This window comes from Lonchura striata, chromosome 11 (assembly GCF_046129695.1).
Source record: "Lonchura striata isolate bLonStr1 chromosome 11, bLonStr1.mat, whole genome shotgun sequence".
Taxonomy (NCBI): domain Eukaryota; kingdom Metazoa; phylum Chordata; class Aves; order Passeriformes; family Estrildidae; genus Lonchura; species Lonchura striata.
In genome coordinates this window covers 3,830,655-3,857,763 of record NC_134613.1, presented here as the reverse complement: position 1 = coordinate 3,857,763, position 27,109 = coordinate 3,830,655, and positions in this window count along the sequence as shown.

The window sequence follows — 27,109 nt, the reverse complement described above, 5'->3', positions numbered from 1 at the left end:
CTGCCCTGATAGACCCAAGGGAGCCCTACAAACTGACATCAGCAACCTGGACTGCTGAGTTTTCTTTCCCAGGGAAAATGGCCAAAGGATGTGCCCAGGGGCCCCTGACCCCGGGCTGGGGCCTGACTGCGAAGAATCCTTATATCGAAGAATGGATCGCAGACCGAAGTTGTCCCCTCCTCAAAGTTGTGCTGCCCTGATAGACCCAAGGGAGCCCTACAAACTGACATCAGCAACCTGGACTGGTGAATTTTCTTTCCCAGGGAAAATGGCCAAAGGATGTGCCCAGGGGCCCCTGGCCCTGGCCTCGGACCTGACTTCAAAGAATCCTTATATCGAAGGATGGGCCCCAGACCGAAGTTGTCCCCTCCTCAAAGTTGTGCTGCCCTGATAGACCCAAGGGAGCCCTACAAACTGACATCAGGAACCTGGACTGGTGAGTTTTCTTTCCCAGGGAAAATGGCCAAAGGATGAGCCCAGGGGCCCCAGGCACAGGGCTGGGACCTGAATGCAAATAATCCTTATATCGAAGGATGGACCCCAGACCGAAGTTGTCCCCTCCTCAAAGTTCTTCTGCCCTGATAGACCCAAGGGAGCCCTACAAACTGACATCAGCAACCTGGACTGGTGAATTTTCTTTCCCAGGGAAAATGGCCAAAGCATGTGCCCAGGGGCCCCTGGGATTGGGCTCGGACCTGAATGCAAAAAATCCTTATATCGAAGGATGGACCCCAGACCGAAGTTGTCCCCTCCTCAAAGTTGTGCTGCCCTGATAGACCCAAGGGAGCCCTAGAAACTGACATCAGCAACCTGGACTGGTGAGTTTTCTTTCCCAGGGAAAATGGCCAAAGGTTGTGCCCAGGGGCCCCTGACCCCAGGGCTGGGGCCTGACTGCGAAGAATCCTTATATCGAAGAATGGATCGCAGACCAAAGTTGTCCCCTCCTCAAAGTTGTTCTGCCCTGATAGACCCAAGGGAGCCCTACAAACTGACAGCAGCAACCTGGACTGGTGAGTTTTCTTTCCCAGGGAAAATGGCCAAAGGATGTGCCCAGGGGCCCCTGGCACTGGGCTGGGGCCTGAATGCAAAAAATCCTTATATCGAAGGATGGATCGCAGACTGAAGTTGTCCCCATCTCATACTTGTGCTGCCCTGATAGACCCAAGGGAGCCCTACAAACTGACATCAGCAACCTGGACTGGTGAGTTTTCTTTCCCAGGGAAAATGGCCAAAGCATGTGCCCAGGGGCCCCTGGCACTGGGCTCGGACATGACTGCAAAGTATCCTTATATCGCAGGATGGACCCCAGACCGAAGTTGTCCCCTCCTCAAAGTTGTGCTGCCCTGATAGACCCAAGGGAGCCCTACAAACTGACATCAGCAACCTGGACTGGTGAATTTTCTTTCCCAGGGAAAATGGCCAAAGGGTGTGCCCAGGGGCCCCTGGCCCTGGGCTGGGGCCTGATTTCTAAGAATCCCTATATCGAAGGATGGTTCGCAGACCAAAGTTGTCCCCTCCTCAAATTTCTGCTTCCCAGATAGACCCAAGGGAGCCCTACAAACTGACATCAGCAACCTGGACTGGTGAATTTTCTTTCCCAGGGAAAATGGCCAAAGGATGTGCCTAGGGGCCCCTGGCACTGGGCTGGGGCCTGAATTCAAAAAATCCTTATATCGAAGGATGGATCGCAGACTGAAGTTGTCCCCATCTCATACTTGTGCTGCCCTGATAGACCCAAGGGAGCCCTACAAACTGACATCAGCAACCTGGACTGGTGAGTTTTCTTTCCCAGGGAAAATGGCCAAAGGATGTGCCCAGGGGCCCCAAGCACAGGGCTGGGACCTGACTGCAGAGAATCCTTATATCGAAGTTTGGACCCCAACCGAAGTTGTCCCCTCCTCAAAGTTGTGCTGCCCTGATAGACCCAAGGGAGCCCTAGAAACTGACATCAGCAACCTGGACTGGTGAATTTTCTTTCCCAGGGAAAATGGCCAAAGGATGTGCCCAGGGGCCCCTGGCCCTGGGCTGGGGCCTGACTGCAGAAAATCCTAATATCGAAGGATGGACCCCCAACCGAAGTTGTCCCCTCCTCAAAGTTGTGCTGCCCTGATAGACCCAAGGGAGCCCTACAAACTGACATCAGCAACTTGGACTGGTGAGTTTTCTTTCTCAGGGAAAATGGCCAAAGCATGTGCCCAGGGGCCCCTGGCTCTGGCGTGGGGCCTGAATGCAAATAATCCTTATATCGAAGGATGGATCGCAGACTGAAGTTGTCCCCATCTCATACTTGTGCTGCCCTGATAGACCCAAGGGAGCCCTACAAACTGACATCAGCAACCCGGACTGGTGAATTTTCTTTCCCAGGGAAAATGGCCAAAGGGTGTGCCCAGGGGCCCCTGGCCCTGGGCTGGGGCCTGATTTCTAAGAATCCCTATATCGAAGGATGGTTCGCAGACCAAAGTTGTCCCCTCCTCAAATTTCTGCTTCCCAGATAGACCCAAGGGAGCCCTACAAACTGACATCAGCAACCTGGACTGGTGAATTTTCTTTCCCAGGGAAAATGGCCAAAGCATGTGCCCAGTGGCCCGTGGCACTGGGCTGGGGCCTGAATGCAAATAATCCCTATATCGAAGGATTGTTCGCAGACCAAAATTCTCCCCTCCTCAAATTTCTGCTTCCCAGATAGACCCAAGGGAGCAATACAAACTGACATCAGCAACCTGGACTGGTGAGTTTTCTTTCCCAGGGAAAATGTCCAAAGGATGTGCCCAGGGGCCCTTGGCCCTGGGGTCGTACCTGGCTGCAAAGAATCCGTATATCGAAGGGTGGAACCCAGACCACTGATGTCCCCTCCTCAAAGTTGTGCTGCCCAGATAGACCCAAGGGAGCCCTACAAACTGACATCATGAACCGGGACTGGTGAGTTTTCTTTCCCAGGGAAAATGGCCAAAGGATGTGCCCAGGGGCCCCTGGCACTGGGCTGGGGCCTGAATGCAAATAATCCTTATATCGAAGGATGGATCGCAGACTGAAGTTGTCCCCATCTCATACTTGTGCTGCCCTGATAGACCCAAGGGAGCCCTACAAACTGACATCAGCAACCTGGACTGGTGAGTTTTCTTTCCCAGGGAAAATGGCCAAAGCATGTGCCCAGGGGCCCCAAGCACAGGGCTGGGACCTGACTGCAGAGAATCCTTATATCGAAGTTTGGACCCCCAACCGAAGTTGTCCCCTCCTCAAAGTTGTGCTGCCCTGATAGACCCAAGTGAGCCCTACAAACTGACATCAGCAACCTGGACTGGTGAATTTTCTTTCCCAGGGAAAATGGCCAAAGGATGTGCCCAGGGGCCCCTGGCCCTGGGCTGGGGCCTGACTGCAGAAAATCCTAATATCGAAGGATGGACCCCCAACCGAAGTTGTCCCCTCCTCAAAGTTGTGCTGCCCTGATAGACCCAAGGGAGCCCTACAAACTGACATCAGCAACCTGGACTGGTGAATTTTCTTTCCCAGGGAAAATGGCCAAAGGGTGTGCCCAGGGGCCCCTGGCCCTGGGCTGGGGCCTGATTTCTAAGAATCCCTATATCGAAGGATGGTTCGCAGACCAAAGTTGTCCCCTCCTCAAATTTCTGCTTCCCAGATAGACCCAAGGGAGCCCTACAAACTGACATCAGCAACCTGGACTGGTGAATTTTCTTTCCCAGGGAAAATGGCCAAAGCATGTGCCCAGTGGCCCGTGGCACTGGGCTGGAGCCTGACTGCAAAGAATCCCTATATCGAAGGATTGTTCGCAGACCAAAATTCTCCCCTCCTCAAATTTCTGCTTCCCAGATAGACCCAAGGGAGCCATACAAACTGACATCAGCAACCTGGACTGGTGAGTTTTCTTTCCCAGGGAAAATGGCCAAAGGATGTGCCCAGGGGCCCTTGGCCCTGGGGTCGTACCTGGCTGCAAAGAATCCTTATATCGAAGGATGGAACCCAGACCACTGATGTCCCCTCCTCAAAGTTGTGCTGCCCTGATAGACCCAAGGGAGCCCTACAAACTGACATCATGAAACGGGACTGGTGAGTTTTCTTTCCCAGGGAAAATGGCCAAAGGATGTGCCCAGGGGCCCCTGGCACTGGGCTGGGGCCTGAATGCAAAAAATCCATATATCAAAGTATGGATCGCAGACCGAAGTTGTCCCCTCCTCAAATTTCTGCTTCCCAGATAGACCCAAGGGAGCCCTACAAACTGACATCAGCAACCTGGACTGGTGAGTTTTCTTTCCCAGGGAAAATGTCCAAAACATGTGCCCAGGGGCCCCTGGCGCTGGGCTCGGACCTGACTGCAAAGAATCCTTATGTCGAAGGATGGAGCCCAGACCAAAATTGGCCCCTCCTCAAAGTTGTGCTGCCCTGATAGACCCAAGGGAGCCCTACAAACTGACATCAGCAACCTGGACTGGTGAGTTTTCTTTCCCAGGGAAAATGGCCAAAGGATGTGCCCAGGGGCCCCAGGCACAGGGCTGGGACCTGAATGCAAAAAATCCTTATATCGAAGGATGGACCCCAGACCGAAGTTGTCCCCTCCTCAAAGTGGTGCTGCCCTAATAGACCCAAGGGAGCCCTACAAACTGACATCAGCAACCAGGACTGGTGAGTCTTCTTTCCCAGGGAAAATGGCCAAAGGATGTGCCCAGGGGTCCCTGGCACTGGGCTGGGGACTGAATGCAAATAATCCTTATATCGAAGATGGGATCGCAGACCAAAATTGTCCCCTCCTCAAAGTTCTGCTTCCCAGATAGACCCAATGGAGCCCTAGAAAGTGACATCAGGAACCTGGACTGGTGAGTTTTCTTTCCCAGGGAAAATGGCCAAAGCATGTGCCCAGGGGCCCCAAGCACAGGGCTGGGACCTGACTGCAGGGAATCCTTATATCGAAGTTTGGACCCCCAACCGAAGTTGTCCCCTCCTCAAAGTTGTGCTGCCCTGATAGACCCAAGGGAGCCCTACAAAGTGACATCAGCAACCTGGACTGGTGAGTTTTCTTTCCCAGGGAAAATGGCCAAAGGATGTGCCCAGGGGCCCCTGGCCCTGGCCTCGGACCTGACTTCAAAGAATCCTTATATCGAAGGATGGGCCCCAGACGGAAGTTGTCCCCTCCTCAAAGTTGTGCTACCCTGATAGACCGAAGGGAGCCCTACAAACTGACATCAGGAACCTGGACTGGTGAGTTTTCTTTCCCAGGGAAAATGGCCAAAGGATGAGCCCAGGGGCCCCAGGCACAGGGCTGGGACCTGAATGCAAATAATCCTTATATCGAAGGATGGACCCCAGACCGAAGTTGTCCCCTCCTCAAAGTTCTGCTTCCCAGATAGACCCAAGGGAGCCCTACAAACTGACATCAGCAACCTGGACTGGTGAATTTTCTTTCCCAGGGAAAATGGCCAAAGCATGTGCCCAGGGGCCCCTGGGATTGGGCTCGGACCTGAATGCAAAAAATCCTTATATCGAAGGATGGACCCCAGACCGAAGTTGTCCCCTCCTCAAAGTTGTGCTGCCCTGATAGACCCAAGGGAGCCCTAGAAACTGACATCAGCAACCTGGACTGGTGAGTTTTCTTTCCCAGGGAAAATGGCCAAAGGTTGTGCCCAGGGGCCCCTGACCCCAGGGCTGGGGCCTGACTGCGAAGAATCCTTATATCGAAGAATGGATCGCAGACCAAAGTTGTCCCCTCCTCAAAGTTGTTCTGCCCTGATAGACCCAAGGGAGCCCTACAAACTGACATCAGCAACCTGGACTGGTGAGTTTTCTTTCCCAGGGAAAATGGCCAAAGGATGTGCCCAGGGGCCCCAAGCACAGGGCTGGGACCTGACTGCAGAGAATCCTTATATCGAAGTTTGGACCCCCAACCGAAGTTGTCCCCTCCTCAAAGTTGTGCTGCCCTGATAGACCCAAGGGAGCCCTAGAAACTGACATCAGCAACCTGGACTGGTGAATTTTCTTTCCCAGGGAAAATGGCCAAAGGATGTGCCCAGGGGCCCCTGGCCCTGGCCTCGGACCTGACTTCAAAGAATCCTTATATCGAAGGATGGGCCCCAGACCGAAGTTGTCCCCTCCTCAAAGTTGTGCTGCCCTGATAGACCCAAGGGAGCCCTACAAACTGACATCAGGAACCTGGACTGGTGAGTTTTCTTTCCCAGGGAAAATGGCCAAAGGATGAGCCCAGGGGCCCCTGACCCCAGGGCTGGGACCTGAATGCAAATAATCCTTATATCGAAGGATGGACCCCAGACCGAAGTTGTCCCCTCCTCAAAGTTCTTCTGCCCTGATAGACCCAAGGGAGCCCTACAAACTGACATCAGCAACCTGGACTGGTGAGTTTTCTTTCCCAGGGAAAATGGCCAAAGCATGTGCCCAGGGGCCCCTGGCACTGGGCTCGGACATGACTGCAAAGTATCCATATATCGAAGGATGGACCCCAGACCGAAGTTGTCCCCTCCTCAAAGTTGTGCTGCCCTGATAGACCCAAGGGAGCCCTACAAACTGACATCAGCAACCTGGACTGGTGAATTTTCTTTCCCAGGGAAAATGGCCAAAGCATGTGCCCAGGGGCCCCTGGCCCTGGGCTGGGGCCTGATTTCTAAGAATCCCTATATCGAAGGATGGTTCGCAGACCAAAGTTGTCCCCTCCTCAAATTTCTGCTTCCCAGATAGACCCAAGGGAGCCCTACAAACTGACATCAGCAACCTGGACTGGTGAATTTTCTTTCCCAGGGAAAATGGCCAAAGCATGTGCCCAGTGGCCCGTGGCACTGGGCTGGGGCCTGAATGCAAATAATCCCTATATCGAAGGATTGTTCGCAGACCAAAATTCTCCCCTCCTCAAATTTCTGCTTCCCAGATAGACCCAAGGGAGCCATACAAACTGACATCAGCAACCTGGACTGGTGAGTTTTCTTTCCCAGGGAAAATGGCCAAAGGATGTGCCCAGGGGCCCTTGGCCCTGGGGTCGTACCTGGCTGCAAAGAATCCGTATATCGAAGGATGGAACCCAGACCACTGATGTCCCCTCCTCAATGTTGTGCTGCCCTGATAGACCCAAGGGAGCCCTACAAACTGACATCATGAACCGGGACTGGTGAGTTTTCTTTCCCAGGGAAAATGGCCAAAGTATGTGCCCAGGGGCCCCAGGCACTGGGCTCGGACCTGAATGCAAAAAATCCTTATATCGAAGGATGGACCCCAGACCAAAGTTGTCCCCTCCTCAAATTTCTGCTGCCCTGATAGACCCAAGGGAGCCCTACAAACTGACATCAGCAACCTGGACTGGTGAGTTTTCTTTCCCAGGGAAAATGGCCAAAGGATGAGCCCAGGGGCCCCAGGCACAGGGCTGGGACCTGAATGCAAATAATCCTTATATCGAAGGATGGACCCCAGACCGAAGTTGTCCCCTCCTCAAAGTTCTTCTGCCCTGATAGACCCAAGGGAGCCCTACAAACTTACATCAGCAACCTGGACTGGTGAGTTTTCTTTCCCAGGGAAAATGGCCAAAGCATGTGCCCAGGGGCCCCTGGGATTGGGCTCGGACCTGACTGCAAAAAATCCTTATATCGAAGGATGGACCCCAGACCGAAGTTGTCCCCTCCTCAAAGTTGTGTTGCCCTGATAGACCCAAGGGAGCCCTACAAACTGACATCAGCAACCTGGACTGGTGAGTTTTCTTTCCCAGGGAAAATGGCCAAAGCATGTGCCCAGGGGCCCCTGGCACTGGGCTCGGACATGACTGCAAAGTATCCTTATATCGAAGGATGGACCCCAGACCGAAGTTGTCCCCTCCTCAAAGTTGTGCTGCCCTGATAGACCCAAGGGAGCCCTACAAACTGACATCAGCAACCTGGACTGGTGAATTTTCTTTCCCAGGGAAAATGGCCAAAGGGTGTGCCCAGGGGCCCCTGGCCCTCGGCTGGGGCCTGATTTCTAAGAATCCCTATATCGAAGGATGTTTCGCAGACCAAAGTTGTCCCCTCCTCAAATTTCTGCTTCCCAGATAGACCCAAGGGAGCCCTACAAACTGACATCAGCAACCTGGACTGGTGAATTTTCTTTCCCAGGGAAAATGGCCAAAGCATGTGCCCAGTGGCCCGTGGCACTGGGCTGGGGCCTGACTGCGAAGAATCCCTATATCGAAGGATTGTTCGCAGACCAAAATTCTCCCCTCCTCAAATTTCTGCTTCCCAGATAGACCCAAGGGAGCCATACAAACTGACATCAGCAACCTGGACTGGTGAGTTTTCTTTCCCAGGGAAAATGGCCAAAGGATGTGCCCAGGGGCCCCAAGCACAGGGCTGGGACCGGAATTCAAAAAATCCTTATATCGAAGGATGGATCGCAGACCGAAGTTGTCCCCTCCTCAAATTTCTGCTTCCCAGATAGACCCAAGGGGGCCCTACAAACTGACATCAGCAACCTGGACTGGTGAGTTTTCTTTCCCAGGGAAAATGGCCAAAGGATGTGCCCAGGGGCCCCTGGCACTGGGATGGGGACTGAATGCAAATAATCCTTATATCGAAGGATGTTTCGCAGACCAAAATTGTCCCCTCCTCAAATTTCTGCTTCCCAGATAGACCCAAGGGAGCGCTACAAAGTGACATCAGGAACCTAGACTGGTGAGTTTTCTTTCCCAGGGAAAATGGCCAAAGGATGTGCCGTGGGGCCCCTGGCACTGGGCTGGGGCCGGAATGCAAAAAATCCTTATATCGAAGGATAGACCCCAGACCGAAGTTGTCCCCTCCTCAAAGTTGTGCTGCCCTGATAGACCCAAGGGAGCCCTACAAACTGACATCAGCAACCTGGACTGGTGAGTTTTCTTTCCCAGGGAAAATGGCCAAAGCATGTGCCCAGGGGCCCCAAGCACAGGGCTGGGACCTGACTGCAAAAAATCCTTATATCGAAGGATGGATCGCAGACCGAAGTTGTCCCCTCCTCAAATTTCTGCTTCCCAGATAGACCCAAGGGAGCCCTACAAACTGACATCAGCAACCTGGACTGGTGAGTTTTCTTTCCCAGGGAAAATGGCCAAAGGATGTGCCCAGGGGCCCCTGGCACTGGGCTGGGGCCTGAATGTAAATAATCCTTATATCGAAGGATGGTTCGCAGACCAAAATTGTCCCCTCCTCAAATTTCTGCTTCCCAGATAGACCCAAGGGAGCCCTACAAAGTGACATCAGGAACCTGGACTGGTGAGTTTTCTTTCCCAGGGAAAATGGCCAAAGCATGTGCCCAGGGGCCCCAGTATACTGGGCTCGGACCTGAATGCAAAAAATCCTTATATCGATGGATGGACCCCAGACCAAAGTTGTCCCCTCCTCAAGGTTGTGCTGCCCTGATAGACCCAAGGGAGCCCTACAAAGTGACATCAGCAACCTGGAGTGGTGAGTTTTCTTTCCCAGGGAAAATGGCCAAAGCATGTGCCCAGGGGCCCCAAGCACAGCGCTGGGACCTGACTGCAGAGAATCCTTATATCGAAGTTTGGATCCCGAACCTAAGTTGCCCCCACCTCAAAGTTGTGCTGCCCTGATAGACCCAAGGGAGCCCTACAAACTGACATCAGCAACCTGGACTGGTGAGTTTTCTTTCCCAGGGAAAATGGCCAAAGCATGTGCCCAGGGGCCCTGGCACTGGGCTGGGGCCTGACTGCAAAGAATCCTTATATCGAAGGATGGACCCCACACCGAAGTTGTCCCCTCCTCAAAGGTGTGCTGCCCTGATAGACCCAAGGGAGCCCTACAAACTGACATCAGCAACCTGGACTGGTGAGTTTTCTTTCCCAGGGAAAATGGCCAAAGCATGTGCCCAGGGGCCCCTGGAACTGGGCTGGGGCCTGACTGCAAAAAATCCTTATATCGAAGGATGGACCCCAGACCGAAGTTGTCCCCTTCTCAAATTTCTGCTTCCCAGATAGACCCAAGGGAGCCCTACAAACTGACATCAGCAACCTGGACTGGTGAGTTTTCTTTCCCAGGGAAAATGGCCAAAGGATGTGCCCAGGGGCCCCTGGCACTGGGATGGGGCCTGAATGCAAATAACCCTTCTATCGAAGGATGGTTCGCAGACCAAAATTGTCCTCTCCTCAAATTTCTGATTCCAAGATAGACCCAAGGGATCCCTGAAAAGTGACATCAGGAACCTGGACTGGTGAGTTTTCTTTCCCAGGGAGAATGGCCAAAGGATGTGCCCAGGGGCCCCTGGCACTTGGCTCGGAGCTGACTGCAGAGAATCCTTATATCGAAGGATGGATCGCAGACCGAAGTTGTCCCCTCCTCAAATTTCTGCTTCCCAGATAGACCCAAGGGGGCCCTACAAACTGACATCAGCAACCTGGACTGGTGAGTTTTCTTTCCCAGGGAAAATGGCCAAAGGATGTGCCCAGGGGCCCCTGGCACAGGGCTGGGGCCTGAATGCAAATAATCCTTATATCGAAGGATGGTTCGCAGACCAAAATTGTCCGCTCCTCAAATTTCTGCTTCCCAGATAGACCCAAGGGAGCACTACAAAGTGACATCAGGAAGCGAGACTGGTGAGTTTTCTTTCCCAGGGAAAATGACCAAAGGATGTGCCGTGGGGCCCCTGGCACTGGGCTGGGGCCGGAATGCAAAAAATCCTTATATCGAAGGATAGACCCCAGACCGAAGTTGTCCCCTCCTCAAAGTTGTGCTGCCCTGATAGACCCAAGGGAGCCCTACAAACTGACATCAGCAACCTGGACTGGTGAGTTTTCTTTCCCAGGGAAAATGGCCAAAGCATGTGCCCAGGGGCCCCTGGCACTGGGATGGGGCCTGAATGTAAATAATCCTTATATCGAAGGATTGTTCGAAGACCAAAATTGTCCCCTCCTCAAATTTCTGCTTCCCAGATAGACCCAAGGGAGCCCTACAAAGTGACATCAGGAACCTGGACTGGTGAGTTTTCTTTCCCAGGGAAAATGGCCAAAGCATGTGCCCAGGGGCCCCAGTATACTGGGCTCGGACCTGAATGCAAAAAATCCTTATATCGATGGATGGACCCCAGACCGAATTTGTCCCCTCCTCAAAGTTGTGCTGCCCTGATAGACCCAAGGGAGCACTACAAACTGACATCAGCAACCTGGACTGGTGAGTTTTCTTTCCCAGGGAAAATGGCCAAAGGATGTGCCCAGGGGCCCCTGGCACTGGGCTGGGGCCTGACTGTAAAAAATTCTTATATCAAAGGATGGACCCCAGACCGAAGTTGTCCCCTCCTCAAAGTTGTGCTGCTCTGAGAGACCCAAGGGAGCCCTACAAACTGACATCAGCAACCTGGACTGGTGAGTTTTCTTTCCCAGGGAAAATGGCCAAAGGATGTGCCCAGGGGCCCCAGGCACTGGGCTGGGGCCTGACTGCGAAGAATCCATATATCGAAGAATGGATCGCAGACCGAAGTTGTCCCCTCCTCAAAGTTGTGCTGCCCTGATAGACCCAAGGGAGCCCTACAAACTGACATCAGCAACCTGGACTGATGAGTTTTCTTTCCCAGGGAAAATGGCCAAAGGATGTGCCCAGGGGCCCCTGGCACTGGGCTGGGGCCTGAATGCAAAAAATCCATATATCAAAGGATGGATCGCAGACCGAAGATGTCCCCTCCTCAAATTTCTGCTTCCCAGATAGACCCAAGGGAGCCCTACAAACTGACATCAGCAACCTGGACTGGTGAATTTTCTTTCCCAGGGAAAATGGCCAAAGCATGTGCCCAGGGGCCCCTGGCACAGGGCTGGGACCTGACTGCAAAAAATCCTTATATCGAAGGATGGACCCCAGACTGAAATTGTCCCCTCCTCATAGTTGTGCTGCCCTAATAGACCCAAAGGAGCCCTACAAACTGACATCAGCAACCTGGAGTGGTGAGTTTTCTTTCCCAAGGAAAATGGCCAAAGCATGTGCCCAGGGGCCCCTGGCCCTGGGCTCGGACCTGACTGCAGAGAATCCTTATATCGAAGTTTGGACCCCCAACCAAAGTTGTCCCCTCCTCAAAGTTGTGCTGCCCTGATAGACCCAAGGGAGCCCTACAAACTGACATCAGCAACCTGGACTGGTGAATTTTCTTTCCCAGGGAAAATGGCCAAAGGTTGTGCCCAGGGGCCCCAGGCACTGGGCTCGGACCTGAATGAAAAAATCCTTATATCGAAGGATGGACCCCAGACTGAAATTGTCCCCTCCTCAAAGTTGTGCTGCCCTGATAGACCCAAGGGAGCCCTACAAACTGACATCAGCAACCTGGACTGGTGAGTTTTCTTTCCCAGGGAAAATGGCCAAAGCATGTGCCCAGGGGCCCCTGGAACTGGGCTGGGGCCTGACTGCAAAAAATCCTTATATCGAAGGATGGACCCCAGACCGAAGTTGTCCCCTCCTCAAAGTTGTGCTGCTCTGATAGACCCAAGGGAGCCCTACAAACTGACATCAGCAACCTGGACTGGTGAGTTTTCTTTCCCAGGGAAAATGGCCAAAGGATGAGTCCAGGGGCCCCAGGCACAGGGCTGGGAACTGAATGCAAATAATCCTTATATCGAAGGATGGACCCCAGACCGAAGTTGTCCCCTCCTCAAAGTTGTGCTGCCCTGATAGACCCAAGGGAGTCCTACAAACTGACATCAGCAACCTGGACTGGTGAGTTTTCTTTCCCAGGGAAAATGGCCAAAGCATGTGCCCAGGGGCCCCTGGGATTGGGCTCGGACCTGAATGCAAAAAATCCTTATATCGAAGGATGGACCCCAGACCGAAGTTGTCCCCTCCTCAAAGTTGTGCTGCCCTGATAGACCCAAGGGAGCCCTAGAAACTGACATCAGCAACCTGGACTGGTGAGTTTTCTTTCCCAGGGAAAATGGCCAAAGGTTGTGCCCAGGGGCCCCTGACCACAGGGCTGGGGCCTGACTGCGAAGAATCCTTATATCGAAGAATGGATCGCAGACCAAAGTTGTCCCCTCCTCAAATTTCTGCTTCCCAGATAGACCCAAGGGAGCCCTACAAACTGACATCAGCAACCTGGACTGGTGAATTTTCTTTCCCAGGGAAAATGGCCAAAGCATGTGCCCAGGGGCCCCTGGCACTGGGCTGGAGCCTGAATGCAAAAAATCCATATATCGAAGAATGGACCCCAGACCAAAATTGTCCCCTCCTCAAATTTCTGCTGCCCAGATAGACCCAAGGGAGCCCTACAAACTGACATCAGCAACCTGGACTGGTGAGTTTTCTTTCCCAGGGAAAATGGCCAAAGCATGTGCCCAGGGGCCCCTGGCACAGGGCTGGGACCTGACTGCAAAAAATCCTTATATCGAAGGATGGACCCCAGACTGAAATTGTCCCCTCCTCATAGTTGTGCTGCCCTAATAGACCCAAGGGAGCCCTACAAACTGACATCAGCAACCTGGAGTGGTGAGTTTTCTTTCCCAAGGAAAATGGCCAAAGCATGTGCCCAGGGGCCCCTGGCCCTGGGCTCGGACCTGACTGCAGAGAATCCTTATATCGAAGTTTGGACCCCCAACCAAAGTTGTCCCCTCCTCAAAGTTGTGCTGCCCTGATAGACCCAAGGGAGCCCTAAAAACGAACATCAGCAACCTGGACTGGTGAGTTTTCTTTCCCAGGGAAAATGGCCAAAGCATGTGCCCAGGGGCCCCTGGCACTGGGCTGGAGCCTGAATGCAAATAATCACTATATCGAAGAATGGACCCCAGACCAAAATTGTCCCCTCCTCAAATTTCTGCTGCCCAGATAGACCCAAGGGAGCCCTACAAACTGACATCAGCAACCTGGACTGGTGAGTTTTCTTTCCCAGGGAAAATGGCCAAAGCATGTGCGCAGGGGCCCCTGGCCCTGGGCTGGGGTCTGACTGCAGAAAATCCTAATATCGAAGGATGGACCCCCAACCGAAGTTGTCCCCTCCTCAAAGTTGTGCTGCCCTGATAGACCCAAGGGAGCCCTACAAACTGACATCAGCAACCTGGACTGGTGAATTTTCTTTCCCATGGAAAATGGCCAAAGGGTGTGCCCAGGGGCCCCTGGCCCTGGGCTGGGGCCTGATTTCTAAGAATCCCTATATCGAAGGATGGTTCGCAGACCAAAGTTGTCCCCTCCTCAAATTTCTGCTTCCCAGATAGACCCAAGGGAGCCCTACAAACTGACATCAGCAACCTGGACTGGTGAATTTTCTTTCCCAGGGAAAATGGCCAAAGCATGTGCCCAGGGGCCCCTGGCCCTGGGCTCGGACCTGACTGCAGAGAATCCTTATATCGAAGTTTGGACCCCCAACCAAAGTTGTCCCCTCCTCAAAGTTGTGCTGCCCTGATAGACCCAAGGGAGCCCTAAAAACGAACATCAGCAACCTGGACTGGTGAGTTTTCTTTCCCAGGGAAAATGGCCAAAGGTTGTGCCCAGGGGCCCCAGGCACTGGGCTCGGACCTGAATGAAAAAATCCTTATATCGAAGGATGGACCCCAGACTGAAATTGTCCCCTCCTCAAAGTTGTGCTGCCCTGATAGACCCAAGGGAGCCCTACAAACTGACATCAGCAACCTGGACTGGTGAGTTTTCTTTCCCAGGGAAAATGGCCAAAGCATGTGCCCAGGGGCCCCTGGAACTGGGCTGGGGCCTGACTGCAAAAAATCCTTATATCGAAGGATGGACCCCAGACCGAAGTTGTCCCCTCCTCAAAGTTGTGCTGCTCTGATAGACCCAAGGGAGCCCTACAAACTGACATCAGCAACCTGGACTGGTGAGTTTTCTTTCCCAGGGAAAATGGCCAAAGGTTGTGCCCAGGGGCCCCTGACCACAGGGCTGGAGCCTGACTGCGAAGAATCCTTATATCGAAGAATGGATCGCAGACCAAAGTTGTCCCCTCCTCAAAGTTGTGCTGCCCTGATAGACCCAAGGGAGCCCTACAAACTGACATCAGCAACCTGGACTGGTGAATTTTCTTTCCCAGGGAAAATGGCCAAAGCATGTGCCCAGGGGCCCCTGGCACTGGGCTGGAGCCTGAATGCAAAAAATCCATATATCGAAGAATGGACCCCAGACCAAAATTGTCCCCTCCTCAAATTTCTGCTGCCCAGATAGACCCAAGGGAGCCCTACAAACTGACATCAGCAACCTGGACTGGTGAGTTTTCTTTCCCAGGGAAAATGGCCAAAGCATGTGCCCAGGGGCCCCTGGCACAGGGCTGGGACCTGACTGCAAAAAATCCTTATATCGAAGGATGGACCCCAGACTGAAATTGTCCCCTCCTCATAGTTGTGCTGCCCTAATAGACCCAAGGGAGCCCTACAAACTGACATCAGCAACCTGGAGTGGTGAGTTTTCTTTCCCAAGGAAAATGGCCAAAGCATGTGCCCAGGGGCCCCTGGCCCTGGGCTCGGACCTGACTGCAGAGAATCCTTATATCGAAGTTTGGACCCCCAACCAAAGTTGTCCCCTCCTCAAAGTTCTTCTGCCCTGATAGACCCAAGGGAGCCCTACAAACTGACATCAGCAACCTGGACTGGTGAGTTTTCTTTCCCAGGGAAAATGGCCAAAGGTTGTGCCCAGGGGCCCCAGGCACTGGGCTCGGACCTGAATGCAAAAAATCCTTATATCGAAGGATGGACCCCAGACCGAAGTTGTCCCCTCCTCAAATTTCTGCTTCCCAGATAGACCCAAGGGAGCCATACAAACTGACATCAGGAACCTGGACTGGTGAGTTTTCTTTCCCAGGGAAAATGGCCAAAGGATGAGCCCAGGGGCCCCAGGCACAGGGCTGGGACCTGAATGCAAATAATCCTTATATCGAAGGATGGACCCCAGACCGAAGTTGTCCCGTCCTCAAAGTTGTGCTGCCCTGATAGACCCAAGGGAGTCCTACAAACTGACATCCGCAACCTGGACTGGTGAGTTTTCTTTCCCAGGGAAAATGGCCAAAGCATGTGCCCAGGGGCCCCTGGGATTGGGCTCGGACCTGAATGCAAAAAATCCTTATATCGAAGGATGGACCCCAGACCGAAGTTGTCCCCTCCTCAAAGTTGTGCTGCCCTGATAACCCAAGGGAGCCCTAGAAACTGACATCAGCAACCTGGACTGGTGAGTTTTCTTTCCCAGGGAAAATGGCCAAAGGTTGTGCCCAGGGGCCCCTGACCACAGGGCTGGGGCCTGACTGCGAAGAATCCTTATATCGAAGAATGGATCGCAGACCAAAGTTGTCCCCTCCTCAAAGTTGTGCTGCCCTGATCGACCCAAGGGAGCCCTAGAAACGGACATCAGCAACCTGGACTGGTGAATTTTCTTTCCCAGGGAAAATGGCCAAAGCATGTGCCCAGGGGCCCCTGGCACTGGGCTGGAGCCTGAATGCAAATAATCACTATATCGAAGAATGGACCCCAGACCAAAATTGTCCCCTCCTCAAATTTCTGCTGCCCAGATAGACCCAAGGGAGCCCTACAAACTGACATCAGCAACCTGGACTGGTGAGTTTTCTTTCCCAGGGAAAATGGCCAAAGGATGTGCCCAGGGGCCCCTGGCACTGGGCTGGGGTCTGACTGCAGAAAATCCTAATATCAAAGGATGGATCCCCAACCGAAGTTGTCCCCTCCTCAAAGTTGTGCTGCCCTGATAGACCCAAGGGAGCCCTACAAACTGACATCAGCAACTTGGACTGGTGAGTTTTCTTTCTCAGGGAAAATGGCCAAAGAATGTGCCCAGGGGCCCCTGGCTCTGGCGTGGAACCTGAATGCAAATAATCCTTATATCGAAGGATGGATCGCAGACTGAAGTTGTCCCCATCTCATACTTGTGCTGCCCTGATAGACCCAAGGGAGCCCTACAAACTGACATCAGCAACCTGGACTTGTGAGTTTTCTTTCCCAGGGAAAATGGCCAAAGCATGTGCCTAGGGGCCCCTGGCACTGGGCTCGGACATGACTGCAAAGTATCCTTATATCGAAGGATGGACCCCAGACCGAAGTTGTCCCCTCCTCAAAGTTGTGCTGCCCTGATAGACCCAAGGGAGCCCTACAAACTGACATCAGCAACCTGGACTGGTGAATTTTCTTTCCCATGGAAAATGGCCAAAGGGTGTGCCCAGGGGCCCCTGGCCCTGGGCTGGGGCCTGATTTCTAAGAATCCCTATATCGAAGGATGGTTCGCAGACCAAAGTTGTCCCCTCCTCAAATTTCTGCTTCCCAGATAGACCCAAGGGAGCCCTACAAACTGACATCAGCAACCTGGACTGGTGAATTTTCTTTCCCAGGGAAAATGGCCAAAGCATGTGCCCAGTGGCCCGTGGCACTGTGCTGGAGCCTGACTGTAAAGAATCCATATATCGAAGGATTGCTCGCAGACCAAAATTCTCCCCTCCTCAAATTTCTGCTTCCCAGATAGACCCAAGGGAGCCATACAAACTGACATCAGCAACCTGGACTGGTGAATTTTCTTTCCCAGGGAAAATGGCCAAAGGATGTGCCCAGGGGCCCTTGGCCCTGGGGTCGTACCTGGCTGCAAAGAATCCGTATATCGAAGGATGGAACCCAGACCACTGATGTCCCCTCCTCAATGTTGTGCTGCCCTGATAGACCCAAGGGAGCCCTACAAACTGACATCAGCAACCTGGACTGGTGAGTTTTCTTTCCCAGGGAAAATGGCCAAAGTATGTGCCCAGGGGCCCCAGGCACTGGGCTCGGACCTGAATGCAAAAAATCCTTATATCGAAGTTTGGACCCCCAACCGAAGTTGTCCCCTCCTCAAAGTTGTGCTGCCCTGATAGACCCAAGGGAGCCCTAAAAACGAACATCAGCAACCTGGACTGGTGAATTTTCTTTCCCAGGGAAAATGGCCAAAGGATGTGCCAAGGGGCCCCTGGCCCTGGGCTTGAACCTGACTGCAAAGAATCCTTATATCGAAGGATGGATTTCAGACTGAAGTTGTCCCCTCCTCATAGTTGTGCTGCCCTGATAGACCCAAGGGAGCCCTACAAAGTGACATCAGGAACCTGAACTGGTGAGTTTTCTTTCCCAGGGAAAATGGCCAAAGCATGTGCCCAGGGGCCCCTGGCACTGGGCTGGGGCCTGAATTCAAAAAATCCTTATATCGAAGGATGGACCCCAGACCAAAATTGGCCCCTCCTCAAAGTTGTGCTGCCCTGATAGACCCAAGGGAGCCCTACAAACTGACATCAGCAACTTGGACTGGTGAGTTTTCTTTCTCAGGGAAAATGGCCAAAGCATGTGCCCAGGGGCCCCTGGCTCTGGGGTGGGACCTGAATGCAAATAATCCTTATATCGAAGGATGGATCGCAGACTGAAGTTGTCCCCATCTCATACTTGTGCTGCCCTGATAGACCCAAGGGAGCCCTACAAAGTGACATCAGGAACCTGAACTGGTGAGTTTTCTTTCCCAGGGAAAATGGCCAAAGGATGTGCCCAGGGGCCCCTGGCACTGGACTGGGGCCTGACTGCAAAGAATCCTTATATCGAAGGATGGTTCGCAGACCGAAGTTGTCCCCTCCTCAAATTTCTGCTTCCCAGATAGACCCAAGGGAGCCCTACAAACTGACATCAGCAACCTGGACTGGTGAATTTTCTTTCCCAGGGAAAATGGCCAAAGCATGTGCCCAGGGGCCCCAAGCACAGGGCTGGGACCTGACTGCAGAGAATCCTTATATCGAAGTTTGGACCCCCAACCGAAGTTGTCCCGTCCTCAAAGTTGTGCTGCCCTGATAGACCCAAGGGAGCCCTACAAACTGACATCAGCAACCTGGACTGGTGAGTTTTCTTTCCCAGGGAAAATGGCCAAAGCATGTGCCCAGGGGCCCCTGGCATTGGGCTGGGGCCTGAATGCAAAGAATCCTTATATCGAAGGATGGTTCGCAGACCGAAGATGTCCCCTCCTCAAATTTCTGCTTCCCAGATAGACCCAAGGGAGCCCTACAAACTGACATCAGCAACCTGGACTGGTGAATTTTCTTTCCCAGGGAAAATGGCCAAAGGATGTGCCCAGGGGCCACTGGCCCTGGGCTGGGGCCTGACTGCAGAAAATCCTAATATCGAAGGATGGACCCCCAACCGAAGTTGTCCCCTCCTCAAAGTTGTGCTGCCCTGATAGACCCAAGGGAGCCCTACAAACTGACATCAGCAACTTGGACTGGTGAGTTTTCTTTCCCAGGGAAAATGGCCAAAGCATGTGCCCAGGGGCCCCTGGCTCTGGCGTGGGGCCTGAATGCAAATAATCCTTATATCGAAGGATGGATCGCAGACTGAAGTTGTCCCCATCTTATACTTGTGCTGCCCTGATAGACCCAAGGGAGCCCTACAAACTGACATCAGCAACCTGGACTTGTGAGTTTTCTTTCCCAGGGAAAATGGCCAAAGGATGTGCCCAGGGGACCCTGGCACTGGGCTCGGACCTGACTGCAAAAAATCCTTATACCGAAGTTTGGACCCCCAACCGAAGTTGTCCCCTCCTCAAAGTTGTGCTGCCCTGAGAGACCCAAGGGAGCCCTACAAACTGACATCAGCAACCTGGACTGTTGAATTTCTTTCCCAGGGAAAATGGCCAAAGCATGTGCCCAGGGGCCCCTGACCCCATGCTGGGGCCTGACTGCAAAGAATCCTTATATCGAAGGATGGACCCCAGACTGAAGTTGTCCCGTCCTCATAGTTGTGCTGCCCTGATAGACCCAAAGGAGCCCTACAAACTGACATCAGCAACCTGGACTGGTGAATTTTCTTTCCCAGGGAAAATGGCCAAAGGATGTGCCCAGGGGCCCCTGGCACTGGGCTGGGGCCTGAATTCAAAAAATCCTTATATCGAAGGATGGACCCCAGACCAAAATTGGCCCCTCCTCAAAGTTGTGCTGCCCTGATAGACCCAAGGGAGCCCTACAAACTGACATCAGCAACCTGGACTGGTGAGTTTTCTTTCCCAGGGAAAATGGCCAAAGGATGTGCCCAGGGGCCCCTGGCACTGGGCTCGGACCTGACTGCAAAAAATCCTTATATCGAAGGATGGATCGCAGACAGAAGTTGTCCCCTCCTCAAAGTTGTGCTGCCCTGATAGACCCAAGGGAGCCCTACAAAGTGACATCAGGAACCTGGACTAGTGAGTTTTCTTTCCCAGGGAAAATGGCCAAAGGATGTGCCCAGGGGCCCCTGGAACTGGGCTGGGGCCTGACTGCAAGAAATCCTTATATCGAAGGATGGATCGCAGACCGAAGTTGTCCCCTCCTCAAATTTCTACTTCCCAGATAGACCCAAGGGAGGCCTACAAACTGACATCAGCAACCTGGACTGGTGAGTCTTCTTTCCCAGGGAAAATGGCCAAAGGATGTGCCCAGGGGCCCCTGGCACTGGGCTGGGGCCTGAATGCAAAAAATCCGTATATCAAAGGATGGACCCCAGACCGAAGTTTTCCCCTCCTCAAAGTTGTGCTGCCCTGAGAGACCCAAGGGAGCCCTACAAAGTGACATCAGCAACCTGGACTGGTGAGTTTTCTTTCCCAGGGAAAATGGCCAAAGGATGTGCCCAGGGGCCCCTGACCCCGTGCTGGGGCCTGACTGCGAAGAATCCATATATCGAAGAATGGATCGCAGACCGAAGTTGTCCCCTCCTCAAAGTTGTGCTGCCCTGAGAGACCCAAGGGAGCCCTACAAACTGACATCAGCAACCTGGACTGATGAGTTTTCTTTCCCAGGGAAAATGGCCAAAGGATGTGCCCAGGGGCCCCTGGCACTGGGCTGGGGCCTGAATGCAAAAAATCCTTATATCGAAGGATGGATCGCAGACCGAAGATGTCCCCTCCTCAAAGTTGTGCTGCCCTGATAGACCCAAGGGAGCCCTACAAACTGACATCAGCAACTTGGACTGGTGAGTTTTCTTTCCCAGGGAAAATGGCCAAAGCATGTGCCCAGGGGCCCCTGGGACTGGGCTCGGACCTGACTGCAAAGAATCCTTATATCGAAGGATGGACCCCAGAACAAAATTGGCCCCTCCTCAAAGTTGTGCTGCCCTGATAGACCCAAGGGAGCCCTACAAACTGACATCAGCAACCTGGACTGGTGAGTTTTCTTTCCCAGGGAAAATGGCCAAAGGATGTGCCCAGGGGCCCCAGGCACAGGGCTGGGACCTGAATGCAAATAATGCTTATATCGAAGGATGGACCCCAGACCGAAGTTGTCCCCTCCTCGAAGTTCTGCTGCCCTGATAGACCCAAGGGAGCCCTACAAACTGACATCAGCAACCTGGACTGGTGAGTTTTCTTTCCCAGGGAAAATGGCCAAAGCATGTGCCCAGGGGCCCCTGGGATTGGGCTCGGACCTGAATGCAAAAAATCCTTATATCGAAGGATGGACCCCAGACCGAAGTTGTCCCCTCCTCAAAGTTGTGCTGCCCTGATAGACCCAAGGGAGCCCTACAAACTGACATCAGCAACCTGGACTGGTGAGTTTTCTTTCCCAGGGAAAACGGCCAAAGGTTGTGCCCAGGGGCCCCTGACCCCAGGGCTGGGGCCTGACTGCGAAGAATCCTTATATCGAAGAATGGATCGCAGACCAAAGTTGTCCCCTCCTCAAAGTTGTGCTGCCCTGATAGACCCAAGGGAGCCCTACAAACTGACATCAGGAACCGGGACTGGTGATTTTTCTTTCCCAGGGAAAATGGCCAAAGTATGTGCCCAGGGGCCCCAGGCACTGGGCTGGGGCCGGAATGCAAAAAATCCTTATATCGAAGGATGGACCCCAGACCGAAGTTGTCCCCTCCTCAAAGTTGTGCTGCCCTGATAGACCCAAGGGAGCCCTACAAACTGACATCAGCAACCTGGACTGGTGAGTTTTCTTTCCCAGGGAAAATGGCCAAAGGATGTGCCCAGGGGCCCCTGGCCCTGGGCTCGGACCTGACAGCAGAATATCCTAATATCGAAGGATGGACCCCCAACCGAAGTTGTCCCCTCCTCAAAGTTGTGCTGCCCTGATAGACCCAAGGGAGCCCTACAAACTGACATCAGCATCTTGGACTGGTGAGTTTTCTTTCTCAGGGAAAATGGCCAAAGCATGTGCCCAGGGGCCCCTGGCTCTGGGGTGGGGCCTGAATGCAAAGAATCCTTATATCGAAGGATGGATCGCAGACTGAAGTTGTCCCCTCCTCAAATTTCTGTTTCCCAGATAGACCCAAGGGAGGCCCACAAACTGACATCAGCAACCTGGACTTGTGAGTTTTCATTCCCAGGGAAAATGGCCAAAGCATGTGCCCAGGGGCCCCTGGCACTGGGCTCGGACCTGACTGCAAAGTATCCTTATATCGAAGGATGGACCCCAGACCGAAGTTGTCCCCTCCTCAAAGTTGTGCTGCCCTGATAGACCCAAGGGAGCCCTACAAACTGACATCAGCAACCTGGACTGGTGAATTTTCTTTCCCAGGGAAAATGGCCAAAGGGTGTGCCCAGGGCCCCCTGGCGTTGGGCTGGGGCCTGACTGCGAAGAATCCCTATATCGAAGGATGGTTCGCAGACCAAAGTTGTCCCCTCCTCAAATTTCTGCTTCCCAGATAGACCCAAGGGAGCCCTACAAACTGACATCAGCAACCTGGACTGGTGAATTTTCTTTCCCAGGGAAAATGGCCAAAGCATGTGCCCAGTGGCCCGTGGCACTGGGCTGGGGCCTGACTGCAAAGAATCCCTATATCGAAGGATTGTTCGCAGACCAAAATCCTCCCCTCCTCAAATTTCTGCTTCCCAGATAGACCCAAGGGAGCCCTACAAACTGACATCAGCAACCTGGACTGGTGAGTTTTCTTTCCCAGGGAAAATGGCCAAAGGATGTGCCCAGGGGCCCCTGGCACTGGGATGGGGCCTGAATGCAAATAATCCTTATATCGAAGGATGGTTCGCAGACCATAATTGTCCCCTCCTCAAATTTCTGCTTCCCAGATAGACCCAAGGGAGCACTACAAAGTGACATCAGGAACCTGGACTGGTGAGTTTTCTTTCCCAGGGAAAATGGCCAAAGGATGTGCCCTGGGGCCCCTGGCACTGGGCTGGGGCCGGAATGCAAAAAATCCTTATATCGAAGGATGGACCCCAGACCGAAGTTGTCCCCTCCTCAAAGTTGTGCTGCCCTGATAGACCCAAGGGAGCCCTACAAACTGACATCAGCAACCTGGACTGGTGAGTTTTCTTTCCCAGGGAAAATGGCCAAAGGATGTGCCCAGGGGCCCCTGGCCCTGGGCTCGGACCTGACAGCAGAATATCCTAATATCGAAGGATGGACCCCAGACCGATGTTGTCCCCTCCTCAAAGTTGTGCTGCCCTGATAGACCCAAGGGAGCCCTACAAACTGACATCAGCAACTTGGACTGGTGAGTTTTCTTTCTCAGGGAAAATGGCCAAAGCATGTGCCCAGGGGCCCCTGGCTCTGGGGTGGGGCCTGAATGCAAAGAATCCTTATATCGAAGGATGGATCGCAGACTGAAGTTGTCCCCATCTCATACTTGTGCTGCCCTGATAGACCCAAGGGAGCCCTACAAACTGACATCAGCAACCTGGACTGGTGAATTTTCTTTCCCAGGGAAAATGGCCAAAGGGTGTGCCCAGGGGCCCCTGGCCCTGGGCTGGGGCCTGATTTCTAAGAATCCCTATATCGAAGGATGGTTCGCAGACCAAAGTTGTCCCCTCCTCAAATTTCTGCTTCCCAGATAGACCCAAGGGAGCCCTACAAACTGACATCAGCAACCTGGACTGGTGAATTTTCTTTCCCAGGGAAAATGGCCAAAGCATGTGCCCAGTGGCCCGTGGCACTGGGCTGGGGCCTGACTGCAAAGAATCCCTATATCGAAGGATTGTTCGCAGACCAAAATCCTCCCCTCCTCAAATTTCTGCTTCCCAGATAGACCCAAGGGAGCCCTACAAACTGACATCAGCAACCTGGACTGGTGAGTTTTCTTTCCCAGGGAAAATGGCCAAAGGATGTGCCCAGGGGCCCCTGGCACTGGGATGGGGCCTGAATGCAAATAATCCTTATATCGAAGGATGGTTCGCAGACCATAATTGTCCCCTCCTCAAATTTCTGCTTCCCAGATAGACCCAAGGGAGCACTACAAAGTGACATCAGGAACCTGGACTGGTGAGTTTTCTTTCCCAGGGAAAATGGCCAAAGGATGTGCCCTGGGGCCCCTGGCACTGGGCTGGGGCCGGAATGCAAAAAATCCTTATATCGAAGGATGGACCCCAGACCGAAGTTGTCCCCTCCTCAAAGTTGTGCTGCCCTGATAGACCCAAGGGAGCCCTACAAACTGACATCAGCAACCTGGACTGGTGAGTTTTCTTTCCCAGGGAAAATGGCCAAAGGATGTGCCCAGGGGCCCCTGGCCCTGGGCTCGGACCTGACAGCAGAATATCCTAATATCGAAGGATGGACCCCAGACCGATGTTGTCCCCTCCTCAAAGTTGTGCTGCCCTGATAGACCCAAGGGAGCCCTACAAACTGACATCAGCAACTTGGACTGGTGAGTTTTCTTTCTCAGGGAAAATGGCCAAAGCATGTGCCCAGGGGCCCCTGGCTCTGGGGTGGGGCCTGAATGCAAAGAATCCTTATATCGAAGGATGGATCGCAGACTGAAGTTGTCCCCATCTCATACTTGTGCTGCCCTGATAGACCCAAGGGAGCCCTACAAACTGACATCAGCAACCTGGACTGGTGAATTTTCTTTCCCAGGGAAAATGGCCAAAGGGTGTGCCCAGGGGCCCCTGGCCCTGGGCTGGGGCCTGATTTCTAAGAATCCCTATATCGAAGGATGGTTCGCAGACCAAAGTTGTCCCCTCCTCAAATTTCTGCTTCCCATATAGACCCAAGGGAGCCCTACAAACTGACATCAGCAACCTGGACTGGTGAATTTTCTTTCCCAGGGAAAATGGCCAAAGCATGTGCCCAGTGGCCCGTGGCACTGGGCTGGAGCCTGACTGCAAAGAATCCCTATATTGAAGGATTGTTCGCAGACCAAAATTCTCCCCTCCTCAAATTTCTGCTTCCCAGATAGACCCAAGGGAGCCCTACAAACTGACATCAGCAACTTGGACTGGTGAGTTTTCTTTCCCAGGGAAAATGGCCAAAGGATGTGCCCAGGGGCCCCAGGCACTGGGTTCGGACCTGAATGCAAAAAATCCTTATATCGAAGGATGGACCCCAGACCGAAGTTGTCCCCTCCTCAAAGTTGTGCTGCCCTGATAGACCCAAGGGAGCGGTACAAACTGACATCAGCAACCTGGACTGGTGAGTTTTCTTTCCCAGGGAAAATGGCCAAAGCATGTGCCCTGGGGCCCCTGGCACTGGGCTGGGGCCGGAATGCAAAAAATCCTTATATCGAAGGATGGACCCCAGACCGAAGTTGTCCCCTCCTCAAAGTTGTGCTGCCCTGATAGACCCAAGGGAGCCCTACAAACTGACATCAGCAACCTGGACTGGTGAGTTTTCTTTCCCAGGGAAAATGGCCAAAGGATGTGCCCAGGGGCCCCAAGCACAGGGCTGGGACCTGACTCCAAAAAAACCTTATATCGAAGGATGGATCGCAGACCGAAGTTGTCCCCTCCTCAAATTTCTGCTTCCCAGATAGACCCAAGGGAGCCCTACAAACTGACATCAGCAACCTGGACTGGTGAGTTTTCTTTCCCAGGGAAAATGGCCAAAGGATGTGCCCAGGGGCCCCTGGCACTGGGATGGGGCCTGAATGCAAATAATCCTTATATCGAAGGATGGTTCGCAGACCAAAATTGTCCCCTCCTCAAATTTCTGCTTCCCAGATAGACCCAAGGGAGCCCTACAAACTGACATCAGCAACCTGGACTGGTGAGTTTTCTTTCCCAGGGAAAATGGCCAAAGGATGTGCCCAGGGGCCCCAGGCACTGGGTTCGGACCTGAATGCATAAAATCCTTATATCGAAGGATGGACCCCAGACCGAAGTTGTCCCCTCCTCAAAGTTGTGCTGCCCTGATAGACCCAAGGGAGCGGTACAAACTGACATCAGCAACCTGGACTGGTGAGTTTTCTTTCCCAGGGAAAATGGCCAAAGGATGTGCCCTGGGGCCCCTGGCACTGGGCTGGGGCCGGAATGCAAAGAATCCTTATATCGAAGGATGGACCCCAGACCGAAGTTGTCCCCTCCTCAAAGTTGTGCTGCCCTGATAGACCCAAGGGAGCCCTACAAACTGACATCAGCAACCTGGACTGGTGAGTTTTCTTTCCCAGGGAAAATGGCCAAAGGATGTGCCCAGGGGCCCCAAGCACAGGGCTGGGACCTGACTGCAAAAAATCCTTATATCGAAGGATGGATCGCAGACCGAAGTTGTCCCCTCCTCAAATTTCTGCTTCCCAGATAGACCCAAGGGAGCCCTACAAACTGACATCAGCAACCTGGACTGGTGAGTTTTCTTTCCCAGGGAAAATGGCCAAAGGATGTGCCCAGGGTCCCCTGGCACTGGGATGGGGCCTGAATGCAAATAATCCTTATATCGAAGGATGGTTCGCAGACCATAATTGTCCCCTCCTCAAATTTCTGCTTCCCAGATAGACCCAAGGGAGCACTACAAAGTGACATCAGGAACCTGGAGTGGTGAGTTTTCTTTCCCAGGGAAAATGGCAAAAGGTTGTGCCCAGGGGCCCCTGGCACTGGGATGGGGCCTGAATGCAAATAATCCTTATATCGAAGGATGGTTCGCAGACCAAAATTGTCCCCTCCTCAAATTTCTGCTTCCCAGATAGACCCAAGGGAACTCTACAAAGTGACATCAGGAACCTGGACTGGTGAGTTTTCTTTCCCAGGGAAAATGGCCAAAGGATGTGCCCAGGGGCCCCAGTTACTGGGCTCGGACCTGAATGCAAAAAATCCTTATATCGATGGATGGACCCCAGACCGAAGTTGTACCCTCCTCAAGGTTGTGCTGCCCTGATAGACCCAAGGGAGCCCTACAAACCGACATCAGCAACCTGGACTGGTGAATTTTCTTTCCCAGGGAAAATGGCCAAAGCATGTGTCCAGGGGCCCCTGGCACTGGGCTGGGACCTGACTGTAAAAAATTTTTATATCAAAGGATGGACCCCAGACAGAAGTTGTCC